Source organism: Ceratotherium simum, chromosome 23 (assembly GCF_057802395.1).
Source record: "Ceratotherium simum simum isolate JZ-2026a chromosome 23, ASM5780239v1, whole genome shotgun sequence".
Classification (NCBI taxonomy): domain Eukaryota; kingdom Metazoa; phylum Chordata; class Mammalia; order Perissodactyla; family Rhinocerotidae; genus Ceratotherium; species Ceratotherium simum.
This window is the reverse complement of record NC_141922.1, coordinates 41,144,977-41,161,608: the sequence shown is the minus strand read 5'-3', so window position 1 is coordinate 41,161,608 and position 16,632 is coordinate 41,144,977. Positions and strand designations below refer to the sequence as shown.

The window sequence follows — 16,632 nt, the reverse complement described above, 5'->3', positions numbered from 1 at the left end:
GAAGCTGAGGCCCAGAGACGCAGCTTCCAAAAGTCCACAGAGAGTCCACGGCAAGGATGGTATACTGCAGGGAACAGGCACAGCTCACCCGGGTCTAGTTTCTGACTCTTCCGTGGCCGCCCGCTTTTGACTTCAAATCCTCCACTCCTGCCCTAACACGTACCATGCTTGTATTAGTCAGCTTGAGCTGTTATGACAAAATACCATAGACTGGCAGGCTTAAACAATAGAATTCTATTTCCTCACAGTTCTGGAGGCTGGAAAGTCCACGGTCAAGGTTGCAGCAGAGTTTGGTCTCTTGGTGAGGTCTTTCTTCCTGGCTTGCAGATGGCCAGCATCTCTCTGTGTCCTCACCTGGCCTTTCTTCGATATGTGCGGAGAGATAGATCTCTCTCTCTCTTCCTCTTCTCATAAGGCCGCAGTCCTACCAGATTAGGGCCACACCCTCATTTAACCTTAATTACCTCCTTATAGGCCCTACCTCCAAATTGGAGGTGAGGGCTTCAACATACGATTTGGGAGTTGTCTTAGTCAGTTCAGGCTGCTATAACAAAGTACTGTAGACTGGGTGGCTTATAAACAACAGACATTTCTTTTTCTCTCAGTACTCAAGGCTGGAAGTCCCAGATCAGGGTGCCAGTATGATTACATTCTGGTGAGAACCCTCTGCCAGGTTGCAGACTGCTGACTTCTTGTTGTATCTTCACATGGCAGAGAGCAGAGAAAAGCAAGCTCTCTGGGACTCTTATAAGGGCACTAATCTCATTCATGAGGACTCTACCTTCATGATCTCATCTAATCCTAATTATGCCCAAATGCCCCGCCTCCTAATACCATCACATTGGGAGGTAGGGTTTTAACATATGAATTTGAGGGGACACAAACATTCAGTCCATAACAAGGGGACACCATTCAGTCCATAGCACTACTGAAGGCAAGTTCATGTCATTCTTCATGTGTCTCTTTTCAACTATTCTATAAGCTCCTTGAGGAAAGAAATTACATGTTCTTACAAATTTATCATTTTCATACCCAGCGTAGTTCCTGATCCATGGTGAGTACTCAAAGAATATTTGATAACCTTATTATCTTAGTCATTTCCTTACAAGCTGCCTAACATGTCTTAACTCTATGGAGAGAGGCTGGAGAGGCCTTGGGTCAGTTCACATGGGAAGTTCCCATCCCATACAAAAGTATGTGTGCAAATAGATAATGCAAAGTTGCCAGCAATCAACAAGTATTCCATGACAAGAAAATATTACATGTTCAAATAAGTTTCATGAGTGCTAGGTTATAAAAAGTTAAACATTTTTCTTTAAGTCGGGACCTTGAGGGGTCTTTAATATGTTAACATGCAACTTTCCAAGATGAGTATCAGTTGTAATCTCTCTTCCTTTCGACCCACCCAAACACCTGACTTGTATCAGGTGTCCCTCCTTTTCTGCTACAGGATATTTTAGATTCCTAGTGGATTTCCATTTTGTTTTTAAACAGAACACGAGCCAAAGGCATCATCTTGTGAGCTGTAAGCGTGTGCTAGCTCAGCTTGGAGATGCTGACGTGGCCCTAAAAGTCTCCGCATGTATGCTAAAATCTCCACTTCTCCCCGCTCTGCAGCACCTCTGGGATCTTTTACCAGAGCCCTTTACAGGGGAAAGCAGGCACAGGTAATAGATTACTGCGGTGTTGCCTGGCAGTCACCTAGGAGACCAGCTGTGCCTCTCAATTCTGAGTGCAGCCCCCAAATAAATGAGGCTCAAGTGCATCCTAGCTGAGCAGTGGGACCACTCATTTAGCATGGTGGACCATTGAGAATGCAGGCACTTTGAGCTCACCCCTCTGCCCCTACCACTTTAGAGAAGAGGAAACGGGGGCCCAGGGAGATGATGTGGCTTTCCCAACATCACAGTGCCAATGCTTTTCTCATTAAAACATTGTTACTGCACAAAATTCGGGTTCACTTGCCCAATGCACATAAACAAGCCAATTAATTACGGCATCAGCCTTTGGGAAAAGAGATCAGCTTTATTCTGTGAGATAGATCTGCAGGGAGAATGGGGGGCATGTGCCCTCAAATCTGTCTCCCTGATTCAGGATTTAGGGGGAAATTTAAGAGGTTAGGGAGAACAGGCTGGCATGTGGAAATGCTGGTGGGACAGGTTTTGATTGGTGGACTTCAAGTGTTTATGTTAAGGTTTTAAACATTTCTGACAGGATTCTAAACATTTATGATAGGTTTCTAGACATTTCTGATGAGGTGGGGAAGGAACTTTAACACTGGATCTTCCTGAATAAGGGACTCCTTGCTTCTGATAAGAGTCTGATTTTCAAGTTCTAGTCGTGTCCTGGTCCTTGGGTTCCGTGGGAAGGAGGATCTTTAGTTCTGCGGTTGTTTCAGGTCATGATTTCTTCTTTTGCACATGCCCTGGCTACATGACTTTGCAGATTTTCTGAAAGGCAATTCTTAGTCACTCTGTTGATAAGAGATGGGATCAGGTGAACTGGTCCTGGAGGGCCCACAGTTACAACATAAGTCTCAGCCTGGGTTAAAATTGTAACTCAATCACCAATCATTAGGAATCATTTTTCTAATTGCTTCAGAAATAAATATATGCATTCTGGTGTCCTAGCTTGTGGGAGGAGAAGAAGGGAAGGGGAGAAGGCAGCCATCATTTGCCATTAGGGTAGCAAGGGATCCATAGAGAGAGGCACGGCAGGTGTGCTTTCTCTCAAGTTCTCAGCTGCACTTATTCCTGCCTTTCACTTGCTCCTGGAGATTCGCCTGAATAGCTGGGATTGGCAACTGCCAGGGATTGGGAGAGGTGCCTCCCAGGTTCCCCAGAGGCCTGTGACCCGTTCCCTAAGCTCCTGCAGAGAGGAGTGTTCACAGCCAGAGTTACTCAGAAGGAGCACGTGGACACCTCTTACCTCCTCTCTGAGGGCCTCTCCCTTCTGGCATTGAACCTGCAGCAGCAAGCCCAACCCAAGCCCCCTGGATGAGACTACCCTCAGGTAGTCTACCCTCTGTTTTGGGATATTTGTATTAAACAGAGGCTCGCCGTGGGGATACAAAGAGGAGAGAAACAGCACCTGGTGCTCTGCCTGGAAGGGCTCGTCTGGTGGGGGAGACTGAGAAGTGTAGTGACCCTCGTTCTCCCCCGTCCCCTGCTCAGTATCCATGCACCTTCCCTAACAGCACCTGATTTCCTTCTAGTTTTGGTTTTAGTGGGGTAGCAAATCCATGCACCTGCCCTCCAAATAGAGAAATCAGAAGCTCCTTTCCCCAAAGCCTCGCTCAGTGCTCCCATGTCACAGGGACCAGACTGGACTAAGCCCAGTAAATAGATGCTTTCCTCCATTTCTGGGTCTTGGGTGGGTGTCCCAAGGAGCAGTGATGTGGTCCTTCCACCCCCATGGTGCCATCCTGAGTGCAAAGTCCTGCTAAATGTGACTCCCAGGGCTTCCCTTCCAGCCCCCCAGGGCCACCTTGCCTCCTGTCTGTTTCCTAGCCTAGTGTGTCAACAGTCCTGTTGATTCTGTGAGTGCCTGGTCTACCTCCCAATAAAATCCCTTCCCCCGCCCACCCCCCGTGGCTAATCAGAATCACTTTCTGTCACTTGCAATCAAGGAACCCTAAAGGATACAAATTTGTGTACAGATAATCCTCAGTGGGTGTGGTAAATGCTAATGGTATCACCAAGTGCCACTGAGAGAGGAAAAATGTGTGGGAGGAGGAGAATGGTAGTGGTGGTGGGGAAGTGGGCGGAGCGGGGAGGGAGAATGGTAGGGGCAGAGATCCAGGAAGCCTGCAATAAGTCCTGCAATTGTCCCAAGTGCCACCTCTGTTGCTGCCTCCTTGTGACAGCCACAGCCAGGTCTCCTCCTCTGAGCTTCCTTCCCAGAACTGAGACAAACCCCAGCAGATGCAGCCACACAACAGCTGCACCCACCCCTTCCTTCCACCTCTGGGCAGGGGCCCCAGGAAAAGGGGGTGGTGTTCTCAGTGGTGACAGTGAAGCCAAGCCAAGGAGGGTGTGTTTGGCAGCCTTGCATCCTCATAAGCAGTCTCTCCTGAGTGCCCAAGCCCAGACCTTCCACTGAACACGCCTTGAGACCATGGCAGCTTTGGGTTCTAGTACCTTCCACCCCTCCCCCCACCCCAGCTTGCTGGAAAAAATCCCCTCTTCCCATTTACCATTCTCCATTTCCCCAGGGCCATATTGGCCCACATCTAAGTTTTATACTTTCATGAGGACTATGCTTGTAATGCTCTGGATTAGTAATTTCCATAGAGATTCTAGCAAAACAACAAATTCAAGTGAATTAATCCTGACAAAACTCTAGCCAAAAAAAAGGAAGAGGGCCAATTTCATATTATAGTCCTCAAACCTCAAACTCATAACTTATCCAGTGTTCCCCAAAGGCGAAATAAGCCTGGTCCTCCTTCACGCCTGCCCTCTTCTTAATGAGGGCATTGGAAACAAGGTCTGGGAACGATTTGTTCAAAGTTTGAGCTGTTGGCTCCTAGAAAAGGAGGGATCTTGGGGAAAAACACTATAATGCAATTGTGATGAAAATCTCTTTTCAGTAGAAGATGTGCAGAACGTTAGACACTATCCACAGACAGTTTCAGATGGCGTCCCTAGTGGAGAACTGAGAGGCTTTTGAATCTGAATTTTCTCCCTGCTACACTTGAAACATCTCCTTCCACTTGGGATGTTGTGTTTGAGGTTTGGCAATGAGGTGGCATTTCCTTAAAAGGGAAAGAAAATACATATTTCGGTGGCTATGGCTCAGGTAGCACATGTTCCCAGAGGAAACGAAAGTCTTTGAAAGGAATGTTTGCCTCATTCAGTATAAATAATGTTGATTTGTTTATGTCTTAACCTCTGTTTGGTGATTAATGAGCAAAAATATATCTTCTGAGACTTAGAGCACACTGGATCCTTTTTAGTGGGCCACACTGGGGTAAATAAAGATGAAAAGAAGAGCGAGCCGCTGTGGCTCCGATGAAATATAGTGTTCTTAACGCAATTAATCTGAAGTTTGCATGACTTGGGCTGTTCCTGGGAAAAGATCAGCTCTTTCACTGGTATTTTTCTTTCTTTCTTTCTTTTTCTGCTTGCTAATCATGACTCCTGGAAATTTTAAATTACTTCTTAGTGTTTAAAAAAAGTAAGCAATTATATAATTTAGTTTGGATGTTGCACAATGTGGTAGAATTAGAGATCAGTCAAGTTCCTGGATTTGATCTGAGAACCAGCTCCAGGCGTTTCAGGGTGTTGGATCTTGGGAAAGCCATTTTTCCTTCTAAGCCTCTGTTACTGTGGGTGTGAAGGGGGATAATACCCACCTCACTTCCTAGGGCTATTATGCAGATCAAATGAAATAATGAATTGAAGTGCTTTGGGAATTGCAAAGCATGTCACAACTGTAAGAGAGAGAAGAAAAAGGAAGCCAAAGTTTATTGTGCACACAGTGTATACCAGGCACTTTGCAAATCTTCCTGGCAGTACCCTCCCAAGCACTCTCTAAACCTCCAATCTTGTTGCTTCTACCCCAATCCATCCCTCAATGGCAGCCAAAATGATGTAAATCATATCATGTCATTCCCAGCTTTAAAATCCCCCAATGTTTTCCCATTGCAATTAGAATGGTATTCAGACTACCTCCAGTGGCCTATGAGGCCCTGCCTGATCCGGCTCCTCCTTCTCCTCCAGGCACAGGGCCCCCCACACTGTCCCTCACTCCCCTCTACTCTACACTACTCTTCCTTTACTTCTTTGGCCATGCTCAGCTCCTTTCTGTCTCAGGGCCTTTACACGTCATTCCTCCTTTCTTCACCTGGCCAATCTTTTTCATCCTTTTCAGTTTACATGTCATTTTCTCCCTCTCAGCCAGGACTGCCATACTGATCAGACAGATAGAGGTACAATATACAACTGCAGGGGGCACCATTCACATAGACTACAGATTGCACAACATGGTGACCCTGTTCTCAGCCTCCACCAGTACTCCCTTGATTATACCCTTTTGCACTGCACTTCTCTTTCACAGCAATTTGCACATTTATAATCATTTGTGTGTTAGATGTCCATGCTCTCCACTAGACCATCAGGGTAGGGACCATGATTTTTCTGTTTGCTTCAGAATCCTCAGCACCTAGAACAGTGCTTGCACAGAGAAGGTACTCAATAAATATGTGTGGACTGACTTTCCATGAAGTATAGACGAGTACATGTCATGCTGTCTCAATTTAATGTCACTAAAGAAGCACGAGCACTGAGGTTTGACAAACTCCTCCGCAACTACCCATTGCCCTCTCCATCCCCGGTGCCAGCATGGACCTGGAAGCAGAGAAGTCCAGATATGCCACAGGCCAGGTTCAGAGGATCCCAGAGGAAGAAGGACAACGGAGCTGCTGGGAACTGAGCCCTGCCTTGTGCTACTAAGAGACACACCCTGCCTGCTAGAGGTATTGAGCTTCTCTCTCCAGAAACAAATTATTCCAAGAAAAGCGTATGAGAGCAGAGTCTGAAGTCCCAAAGATTTGAATTTTAATCCTGCCCTATCACAGGCTAGCTGGTAATTACTGGCAAGTGATTATAAAATGTGCTGTCCTTTATCCTTGCTCAGATATTTTTTAATTAAGCAAAGCACTTTATAAGCTCTAAAGAATGGTTGAGCCCTAAAGAATGGCTCTAACAACGTCATGTAGCAATATTGTTGACAGTTGATTGTAAACCTTTCCAAGAATATGGTCACCATTGCTTCCCTCTCACCTGGTTCTTAGGCTGCAGCTGTCTTTAGTCACAGCTTGTTGATAAACCAATCACAAGAGTCAGGAGCAGGAGATAATGCCCACTCTGTGTTTTGCATGGTATTAAAATAAACGACACTAGCAAACTCGGTGCTGTTGTTGGGTGAGCCCTCATTCATTCATTGATTCTTAGAGCGAACATTTATCAAATGCCTTTTCTGCACCAAGGACTGTGTTATGTGTTGGAAATGACATGTTTCCTGCCTTTGAGGACCCCACAAGCTAGTGCGGGGGGTGGGGGAAGAGAGGGACCAACATGTAAGCAGAGGGGAAGTCTATTCTGATGGAGGGATGAACAGTGTCCCATGGCAGCGGGGGAGGCTGATCAGCTCTGCCTGCTAAGGAGACAGTTCTCAGGAACACTGTCTTGTGAGGCCGCCTTGGGTCCGGATGCAGAGAAACATGCGCAAGGGAGGGAAGGGGGAGAAGCTTTCTGGAGCTATTCCTAGGCAGTAGGAACCAATTGGATCCCTTCTGTTTTTTAGTTATCTGCTTCAAGACTCTTAGTTTCCCGTCATCAGCCCAGGAAGGAGAACAGAGGGACCATTTGCTGAGCACCAGCCCCTCCTGGCCTCCAGGGCCCAGGCCCTCCCAGGTGGGCTTGCTGGTAGGAGGCCTATGGGCAGCAGCACCACTCAAGTTCCCATTGAATGTTTGGGGTTTGCCAGGGGGCACTTTGCCCAGTGCATTTTCCTTCAATTTTTGTAAACGTGTATATTTCAGAAGAAATGTCCTTCTTGGGTTTCTGACTTGTTTATATTCCTCAAACTGTCATTCTTTATTCAAGGTACCAGAAGCCTCTATAAGCTGTTTTTATTTGTTTGTTTGTTTACAAATGCTGACGCACTTTTTGGGTCATCATTGCAACACTTTTTATTATTACTGATGCTTCCTTGGAAACTTTCTGTCACTTTGGTTATTCTTTTTTTATTGAGGTATAATTGACATATAACATTATATTAGTATCAGGTGTACAACATAATGATTCAATATTTGCATACATTGTGAAATGATCACTACAATAAGTCTAGTTAACATCCATCACCATACACAGTTACAAAAATAATTTTTTTAATTGTAATGAGAACTTTTAAGATCTACTCTCTTGGAAAGCTGTTTTTTTATTCCCCCAAAAGTCTGCATTTTTAAAACCTCAAAGTCCAGAATGTGTCTTCAGATCTGAACCTGGAAAATCAGAGAAAGTCTGAGTTAGACCCATTCCCACCCCTGACACCTGGGGCTTTCACAGGATTAGCAGTAAGACGTGGGGGTGGGGGGTGGGGGTTCTGTGGACCGTGAGCCTGAGCTGAGAGCACAGTCCTGCTATTATCATCACACCCAGTCAGAGTCGGGGCTGGCTTTTGTTGACCTACTGAAGCTCCATGGAGCTTTGGAGGGACTGGATGTGTTAGGAAATATTTTGATAACCTCTCTGGAGAAAAGACTGAGAGCCAAAGAAATAAATGACATAAATAAATGTTCCACATTAGAAATGCACAGAAACTTGAGGATGAAGGAAAAAGATAGACAGGAAGACAGGAGCAGAAGAGATGAAGACTCAGTAACATGGAAGTGGTGTTGGGGAAGAGGGAGAATCCCCCTCTGCCCTTTCCCTTAAGGTTCTTATGGCTGGCCAAATAATTAAAAGACGGGTTAGCAAGAGAAAATAAAACTTTAACAACATGTATACATGGGAGAAACCAGGGAAACTGAGTTTCTCAACAAATGGCAGAGGTTTTTCACCTTAAATAGATTTAGATGCAGACAAAGGAGGATGTTGGGGGTCGGGGAGGAGACAGCTATGGGGGATTTCAGGGGGAAAGAAGACAATTCACATAGAGATGGAAATGCAAATGTTTGTCTGACAAGCCTTTACAGGGTGACCTAGAGAATGTGGCCTGGGAGAGACAGAATTTTTGATAAGATGGGCTTGCTGGTGCCTTTCCTATTGCAGCATCTATTTTATATTATACTACAGCCATCATATGGCAGTGGCTCCTTCCCAAAACAGGCCCTCTATGTTAAATTCTTTAGGCAATTTGGGGGAGGTCAAATATCCGTCAGAGAAAATAATCAATGTAAAGAGACATATTTCGGGGTGGCCAATTTTGATCTCCCACAGTGGCCAAGAAACTTTAGAAACAAGATTGCATGACATTGTGTTATAAGTCATTTCTGATGCTACAGTGTAATTCTCTTTATCTTCCCAAACCTTCAGTAAAGTCACCTACACTCAAAAATGCCTGTGAGAGGTTTGTTTGGGGGAAGGTAAGAGAAATGACTGAGTTGCACATTTGAGTTGAATAACCCAGGCGAGGTGGTGAGACAACGGTTGAACTGACTAATATAGTGGAAGCAGGAGCTCACAACATAAGGTGACCACAAGGCTTTAAGTTGCTCGGAAATTCCTATGATTCTTGAGAAAGTATTTAGATGTTCCATATCTGTAGATTGATGGTTTGAACAATCTCATCCAGCCACTATGGGGCAGAGACCCTGGCTAACATCTAGGTTTTACACTTTTATTATCTCTTTTGATCATACAATAAATAGACATAATTACCCTCATCTTCCAAAGGAAAAGGCCCAGAGAGGATAAGTTATTTCCCTAAGACCCATATCTAATAAGGAACAAATCCAGAATTTGAACCGAAGTCTTCAGCTGCAATTTTGCTCAATGTTTTGTTTTGAAATTATTATAGATGCACAAGAAGTTGCAAAAATAGTACAGAGAAATCCTTCACCCCGCTTCCCCAACTTTGCCTGCAAATTAATGTTCTTCCCACCACCCACTGAAACTAGGGATAAAGAATTAAACTGCAGAGACTGGAGTTTTGTGCTAAAGCGGGCTGTTAGGTTGACAGATCATCAGGCACTGCGCCTCTTGCTGGGAACCAGAGTAAGCATAAAAGAGTTCAGCCTGAAGAAGTCCAAGCCCTGGGGCAGTGGTTCACAACCCTGGCTGCACCTTTGAATCACCTGGTGGGCTTTTTAAAAATACCACTGCCTACCCTAGCCTCATAGGTTCTAATCTAATCAATAAGGTCTGGAGCTTAAGCATCTGGTATTTCTCTAAGCCCCTCAGGGGTTTCTAATATGTAGCCAGGGTTGAGAACCAATGCTGTAAAACTACGCCATAGGTATCAGTAGGCTCCAGAGCGAACCCATGTTCACTTATGAGACCCCGATGTGAAGCTACCCTCCTTCACGGATCCCATCACTGTGGCCTGAGATACCTGTAAGAGGAGCCTGTGAATGGAGGCTCCTGGGGTAACCTGGCAGGGGAAATTTCTGTATTGTGTTTACTGCAAAGCTTTGTGGTCTTGTCACTCAGAGCTGTGCTTCCCTTTCCAAAATAGTAAATCAGCTCTGGGCACATCAAAGAAGATTATCGTTCCTCTGGCACCGGCTTTGTTTTCCGACACATCTAAAGGAAGCAGGTCCACTTATCTCCAGAATGCTTTCCCAAAGCTCCATCGCCTGCTGCGCGAGGTCACCGGTCCACAATTTGCATCCATCACACTTTGTGTGGAAGTGGGGAGGAATTGGCTTGCTTTGTTTTCCAGCACTGGGGAAACATATTTCTTCTTAAGCTTCACACAATAAATTGTATTAAATCCTTTCAGCAGAGTTTCCATGGCTATGTGAAAGCAAAATCATACAATAATTGTTTTAAATAATACAGCAAGGCGAGTAGGAGAGTACATCTTAATTTTTGTCATCTGTGCAGTGTTTCTGTTTGTATGGAAATGTTCCCAGGGCAGGGGAAAGGTTTCTGCATTCACTGGGAGTTGCTTGGCGAACGTAGTGCAAGGTCAAATACAGACTGAAATAAACAGACCTACTGAATCCCTCAGCCCCCTGCTCTGTCCATGTGAGCCCTGGGCTGGTTTGCTTATTTTGAGTGGGAATTCAGATGGCCTTCATCTCTTTGCTACTTAGGTACCAAAACTCACCTGCCCACTGCATACATACAGCTAGTTTCTGCTTCCTGGGCCTCCATAGGAAGACAGAGTTGGGGTTATAGCCTAGACAAAGGTGACACTTGACAGGGTCCCAGGGTGTCAGTTTGTCCCCTGGTACCTGGCATACTCTGCAGGGTTGGGCCCCTCCAGTAGTATTAGCCCAGGCATCCAGAACAAAATGTCACGGTTGAGAGTCATTCTTCAAAATTGCCCATCCTAGGTGGAGGTCCAAGCCCCATCAACCAGGCTATTGCAAGATGCCTCACCTCTGAGATTCCGTTTCTTCATCTATAGAATGAGGGTAATGATACTTACACACCAGAGGTTCTGAGTCTCAAATGAGCTAATGCATGTCAAGTGCTTGTCCTAGTACCTGACAAAGCAGTAGGGCTCAATAAATGGTATTAGTTTTTTTATTACCATTATCATTATTATTATTTGGCTGTAGAAGGGGCCTGAACCTGAGGGCTGTTGTCTGCCTAAGTGATATCCAGGTTGAATTCAACAAACATTACCAGCCCCTTCCAGAAGCCAGAGAGCTTGCTAGGTGCTGGCAAATGGGGCAAGAAGGTCTGGTTCCTGCCCTCCAGGAGCTCTCAGACCAACTGGGACCCCCATCAACTGATGCTGATGAACATTACATTCGGATTGGACTTGGCCGTGGCTTCTGGCCCACATTGTGTTATTACTCCAGGGAGAAATCAATTCCTGACTCAGGCTAGACAGTTAGTTGGGTAAGGAAGGAGAGAGTTCCATACCATCACTGACAGAAATGTCATCTTGGGTCCCTATCCCATGTAGGGAATTGAACTTCCAAATAGGGATACAAGTAAAGTCCTTCAGCCAAGTCCCAAAGAGAGTTCAGGGTAAACTTCACCCCGGGTCTTAGACTTTGACCACAGCTGTTGTTGATGAAACTCATATGGGTGGGAATTTGGGGAGGTGAGAGGAAGGAGAAGATGGGAGGGGGCGGCACAGTCTCACCAAGTATGTATGAGATCACTTGGCAGACAAGCCAACATTGGAAGGAAAAGGACATTGGCTCTAATCACAGTCTGCCATTTTGAACTCTGTGGAAGTTTATTTTAGCTTTTAAAAAAAAAAAATGTTTTAGAACATGGACAACAAAGAGTAATAGAACACTTGAAGAAAAAGATTCGCCCACACAGAAGTCGTCTTCGGATCCAAAACCAAGACATAGTTGAGATGCTTTGCTTTACATCTGTGCCTATGAGAGATGCTCCCTCTCTGTAGGCCCCATGGGAGGCTTGGAACAGACCCACCAGATTCCAGGAGCAGAGCCTCAGAGGGGTCAGTCTATGGCCCCCAAGAGGCCAGTGGGAGCTTGTCCTTTGATGCCTCTGGTCTGTTTGTGGCTTCTGCCTGCAGCTCACATTTTGTCAATCCTGAGCCTGTCCCTTTCTCCACACACAGCTTATGCCCCACTCGCTGCTCCTTTTAGAACTTTGTCATGAAGTGGAGATTTATGTCAGGATTGGGGCCCCTCCTCTGCATTCTCACATCACCTCTCCTGTGGTACTTACCTGCTGGTTATACTTCCTGTTTGCTTGTCTGTCTCCCCCACTAGATTATGAGCCCCTTGGGGAGGGACTGTCTCTTATGCACCACGGGTCTCCAGAGCATAGCACAGAGTCTAGTACATAGAGGTATGCAATAAATAGTTGTTGAATGAACAAATGCATCTATGAATGAATGAATGAATGACAAAACTCTGCTGGAACACATCAGTATGATGATGCATTGAACATCAATATGATGTTCCTTTAGATCTCTCTGCTGGGGTCCTGCCTCTTTAAGCTTGCCCTCACCCACTCTGAATTCCAGCAACCCCCCCTACACACACACACACATAACACTGGACGACAGCACCATCCTAGGCCCCCACAGGACTTTGGAGCCCTCCTCCTCCTCTCTACGCTAGGAAGCCCACAGATCTCACTGAGACAAGAACCAGGTCTGCTCAACTGCTCATTGTGCCCCTTATGAACCAGGCCTGCTCAGCTCATGTGGTGGTGGTAAGTGCCATCTAGGGGATCATAACAGCCACATTTTCAAAGACCATGTGGTAATATTTCTTCATACCCCAGAATTTCTTTGGAACATTTCTCCAGTGACTCAAAATCCTCTCTTGGCTTGTGGAACAAATGGAAAGCAAATGCAAAGATGCTAATGACCTAACCTTACTCTCAGATCATTAGCAAAAGACCAAAAGACCAGACTCTTAAATTAATTCCTCCCACATGTGCCAAGTTCCTCATCTACCTTTTGGACAAAAGCAGATGTCTCACACTGATGTACTAACTGTAGTAGCTACCTACTGACCCATTCACCAAGACTTTGTCACTGTGCTTGTTGCATTTTATACATTCTCTCTTTTAACCCCCATTACAAACCCATTAGGTAAGTTCTCCTGTGATTCTCACTTTACAGATGAGGAAAAGGAAGCTCAGAGATTTTAGGTGATTTTCCCACAGTCACATGCTAGTAAGTGAGGGACTTTAGATTTGAAACCATGACTGTTGACCTCTAACGTTCAACCTTGTCTGTTTATCTATTACTATATAGCAAACCACCTCCAAAATTTAGTGGCTTAAAAGAACAATTTACTGTTATCTCTCATGGTTCTATGGGTTGACTGGGCTGAGGTGAGAAGTTTCCACTTAATGGTCCCTCATATGGTTGCTGTCAGATGGAGGTCAGGGCTGCAGGCATCTGATGGCTCAACTGGGCTGGACGTCCAAGATGGCAACTCATATAGCTGCCAGTTAGTGTTGGCTGTGGGCTGGGAGTTCTTCTGGGACTACTAATTGAGCACTAATATGTGGTCTCTACATGGTTTGGGCTTCTCACAGAATGGCAGTGGATTCTAAAAAGGAGTGCGCTAAGAGCAAATTGTCCCGAGACCCAAAAACTACAAGGCTTCCTATGCCCTAACCTTGGAAGCTCCAGAATTTCACCTCCTGTACATTCTATTGGTCAAGCAATTCACCAAAGCCAGCTCAGATTTGAGGGGAGGGAAATTAGATACAACCTCTCAACAGGAAGAGGGTCAAAGAATTTGCAGTCATCTTTAATCTGCCAAAGTTGGCCCTCTGGTCACATATTATTTATATTCCTCCCACATGGAAAATATATGCATCCCCTCCCAAGACCCAAAAGTCTCATGCCATTATGACATCAGCTCAGGCTTGACATCCAGGATTTTATCACCTAAATCAGGTCCCGATGCAGATGAGGCTTTTTGGGTGCAGTTCCCTGAGTACACTACCTCTTAATGTTAAGACCTGTGAAATGAAGGGACTCATTGTCTGTCCCATCCCCACACACATACAACACACAGTGGTGACACAGAGGTAGGACAACTTCACTCAGAAAGGAGGGAAATGGGAGGCACATAGCAGTCACTGGCCCATAGCAATTCTGAAATCCAGCCAAGCACAGGTTGCCAGGTCTTTAGATTAACGAGTGCCCAGTCCTGCTTCCTGGGAATGATTTTCCGTGGCTCTCAGCTCCATTCACTGGGGTTTTGCTTCTGCCTTCTGGATCATTCTTCCTTTTCCGTAAGAAATGGCCGTGTTTGCAGCTTAGTAGCCTTCTTATCCTGTTTCCTACCCAAAGAAGGCTCTCTGCATTTTGAACTGTCTCTGTCCTTTTTAGTCCAAGCTGATGGTGCTTCCACATGTACAATGCTCTTACATTTTTGTGAGCTTTCTAAGGCCTCTTTTGGGTTCCCTCCATTAGTCAAAATATACAACCACAAATCTCTTTGAGATGAGCCCCTTTCTGCCTTGGGCTGAGAGTCACATGCTGTGGAACAATGCCCTCAGATTCCTTTGAAACTTTTCTGTCTAGTTGAGGTCTATGAGCCATTCTCTTAAAATTTTCTAAAGCTTAACAAGTATCTTATAGCCATACCTTCAAGATGATCAGTACTCTCACATCATGTCTTACTTTAAGAACCTTTTGCCAACTAGGGAGGCTGGGAATGAGAAACAGCTTTATTTCTAAACCCAGAAAGTCTACTTCTTTATATTTCATCTAAGTTTGCTTGAAACTGAATAGGTCAGTGTTTGGCTCATCTCTCTATATCCATACCTTATTAAACCTGTGTAAAAAAACCCAGTAGGCACTTTCAACATTCTGACTGGAAGTCTCCTTAGCCAAATCTGCTATTTCATAGGTTTATTTTCTGTTTTTCACATTACCACAAGCAATAGTGTACCAAATTATCCACCATTACAAAAATACGCCTTTTTCTAGTCTCCAATAACAATTTCCTCTTTTTTCTTCCCATTTTCATTCATAGTTTCCTCAAGGACCTCCTGGCTTCTTCCTGCTGCTTGGCCCCAAAGCCAATGTCCCATGATTTAAGTTTTACATTATGGCAGTACTCCACTTCCAGGTACCAAATTATGTTCTAATTATCTATGGTTGCATCGTAAGCCACTCAAAACTTAGTGGCTTAAAACAACAATTTGTTATTTCTCATGGCTTTATAGATTGACTGAGCTCAGCCAGGTGGTTCCCACTTGGAGTTTCTCATACAATTGCAGTCAGAGGGCAGCCGGGGCTGCAGTTATCTGAAGGCTTGGCATGGTGGATATTCAAGATGGCTCACTCAAACAGCTGGCAGCTGAGGCTGGCTGTGGCTGGGAGCTCAAGTGGAGCACTTACATGTAGCCTGGGCTTCTGGCAGCATGACACCTGGTTCCAAGAAGGAGCATTCCGAGAGTGAGTGTTCCAGGAGCCCCAGGCAGAGGCTGCAACACTTCTTATGACATAACCTCAGATATCCCAGAACATATATTTTATTAGTTAAGCAAGACACTATGGCCAGCTCAGGTTCAAAGAGAGATGAACTGGATCTCATCTCTCAATGGGAAGAGAGTCAAAGGATTTGTGGCCATATTTAATTTGCCACAAAGCTCCTAATCACTAATATCTATGTCCTCTCATTAAAAGTAACAGTCTGAAAATTACAGGTCATCTCTGCATGCCTGGTATCTCGTCCCTCTAAATGTTGATGTTGATGCAGCTCCCAAGGCCATCTTGTTGTCCCTTATCTTACAAAAATACATACACATTCTAGAAATATATGGACCTAATTTGCCATTCTTCTGAGCTTTATATCTGCAAAACATCTGTTAACTCTGACACACGAATGCCAAAACTGACAATGGCTCTGTCAAACAGTTCCCCTTGGGGAGCCCAGATCAGGAATATTGCTTCTCTCTAGACAATTTCTCCAGGAATAATTAGGGTGAGCTGCCTGAAGCAAAGAAGAAAATACCCAGATCAAACACGTTTATAACCTTCATTTAATCACTACTGCTAAGACCAATAAGTCCATGTCCAATTATGCACCTTATGGACCATCAGTTTTGATGGTTTAATAGCATGCAGCCCTGTTGCACTATCTTCATTCTTCAGAATGGCTATTTTATGTGGGTGAAAGTGAGTGATCATTTCCCACTTATGCTTCCTCTGCCTCTGTATGCAAGCACAGCAGGAGAGATGATGTTGTTAGAGAGGAATGTAAGAAGGATCAAGTGCAGCAAGGGTCTCTGCAATTTCATATATATGTTGGTGGACAAAAGAATATATCCTACGCTGCTTAAACAGCCGTTTGGCAGTATCCTCTCCCACTGCTGAGAGGCGGTTCAGCTCGTGAGAAAGGGCACCAGCTCTGGAGTCAGAAGGCATGGATTTAGTCCCTGGCCCCTCCGCTTAATGTGCCACAATGGACGAGTTATTTACCCTCTTTGTGCCTCATTTCCTCAGTTCTCAATACTTAACCTTACTTCTCCTGGTAGTGGCATGTAATTA

General features: G+C 45.0%; 1 protein-coding gene across 1 annotated transcript in view; it reads left to right on the top strand.

Moving 5' to 3' along the window:
- Positions 1-16,632, top strand: part of CPQ (carboxypeptidase Q) — a 583,418-nt gene that overhangs the window by 538,916 nt on the left and 27,870 nt on the right. The gene's annotated exons all lie outside the window — the stretch shown is intronic.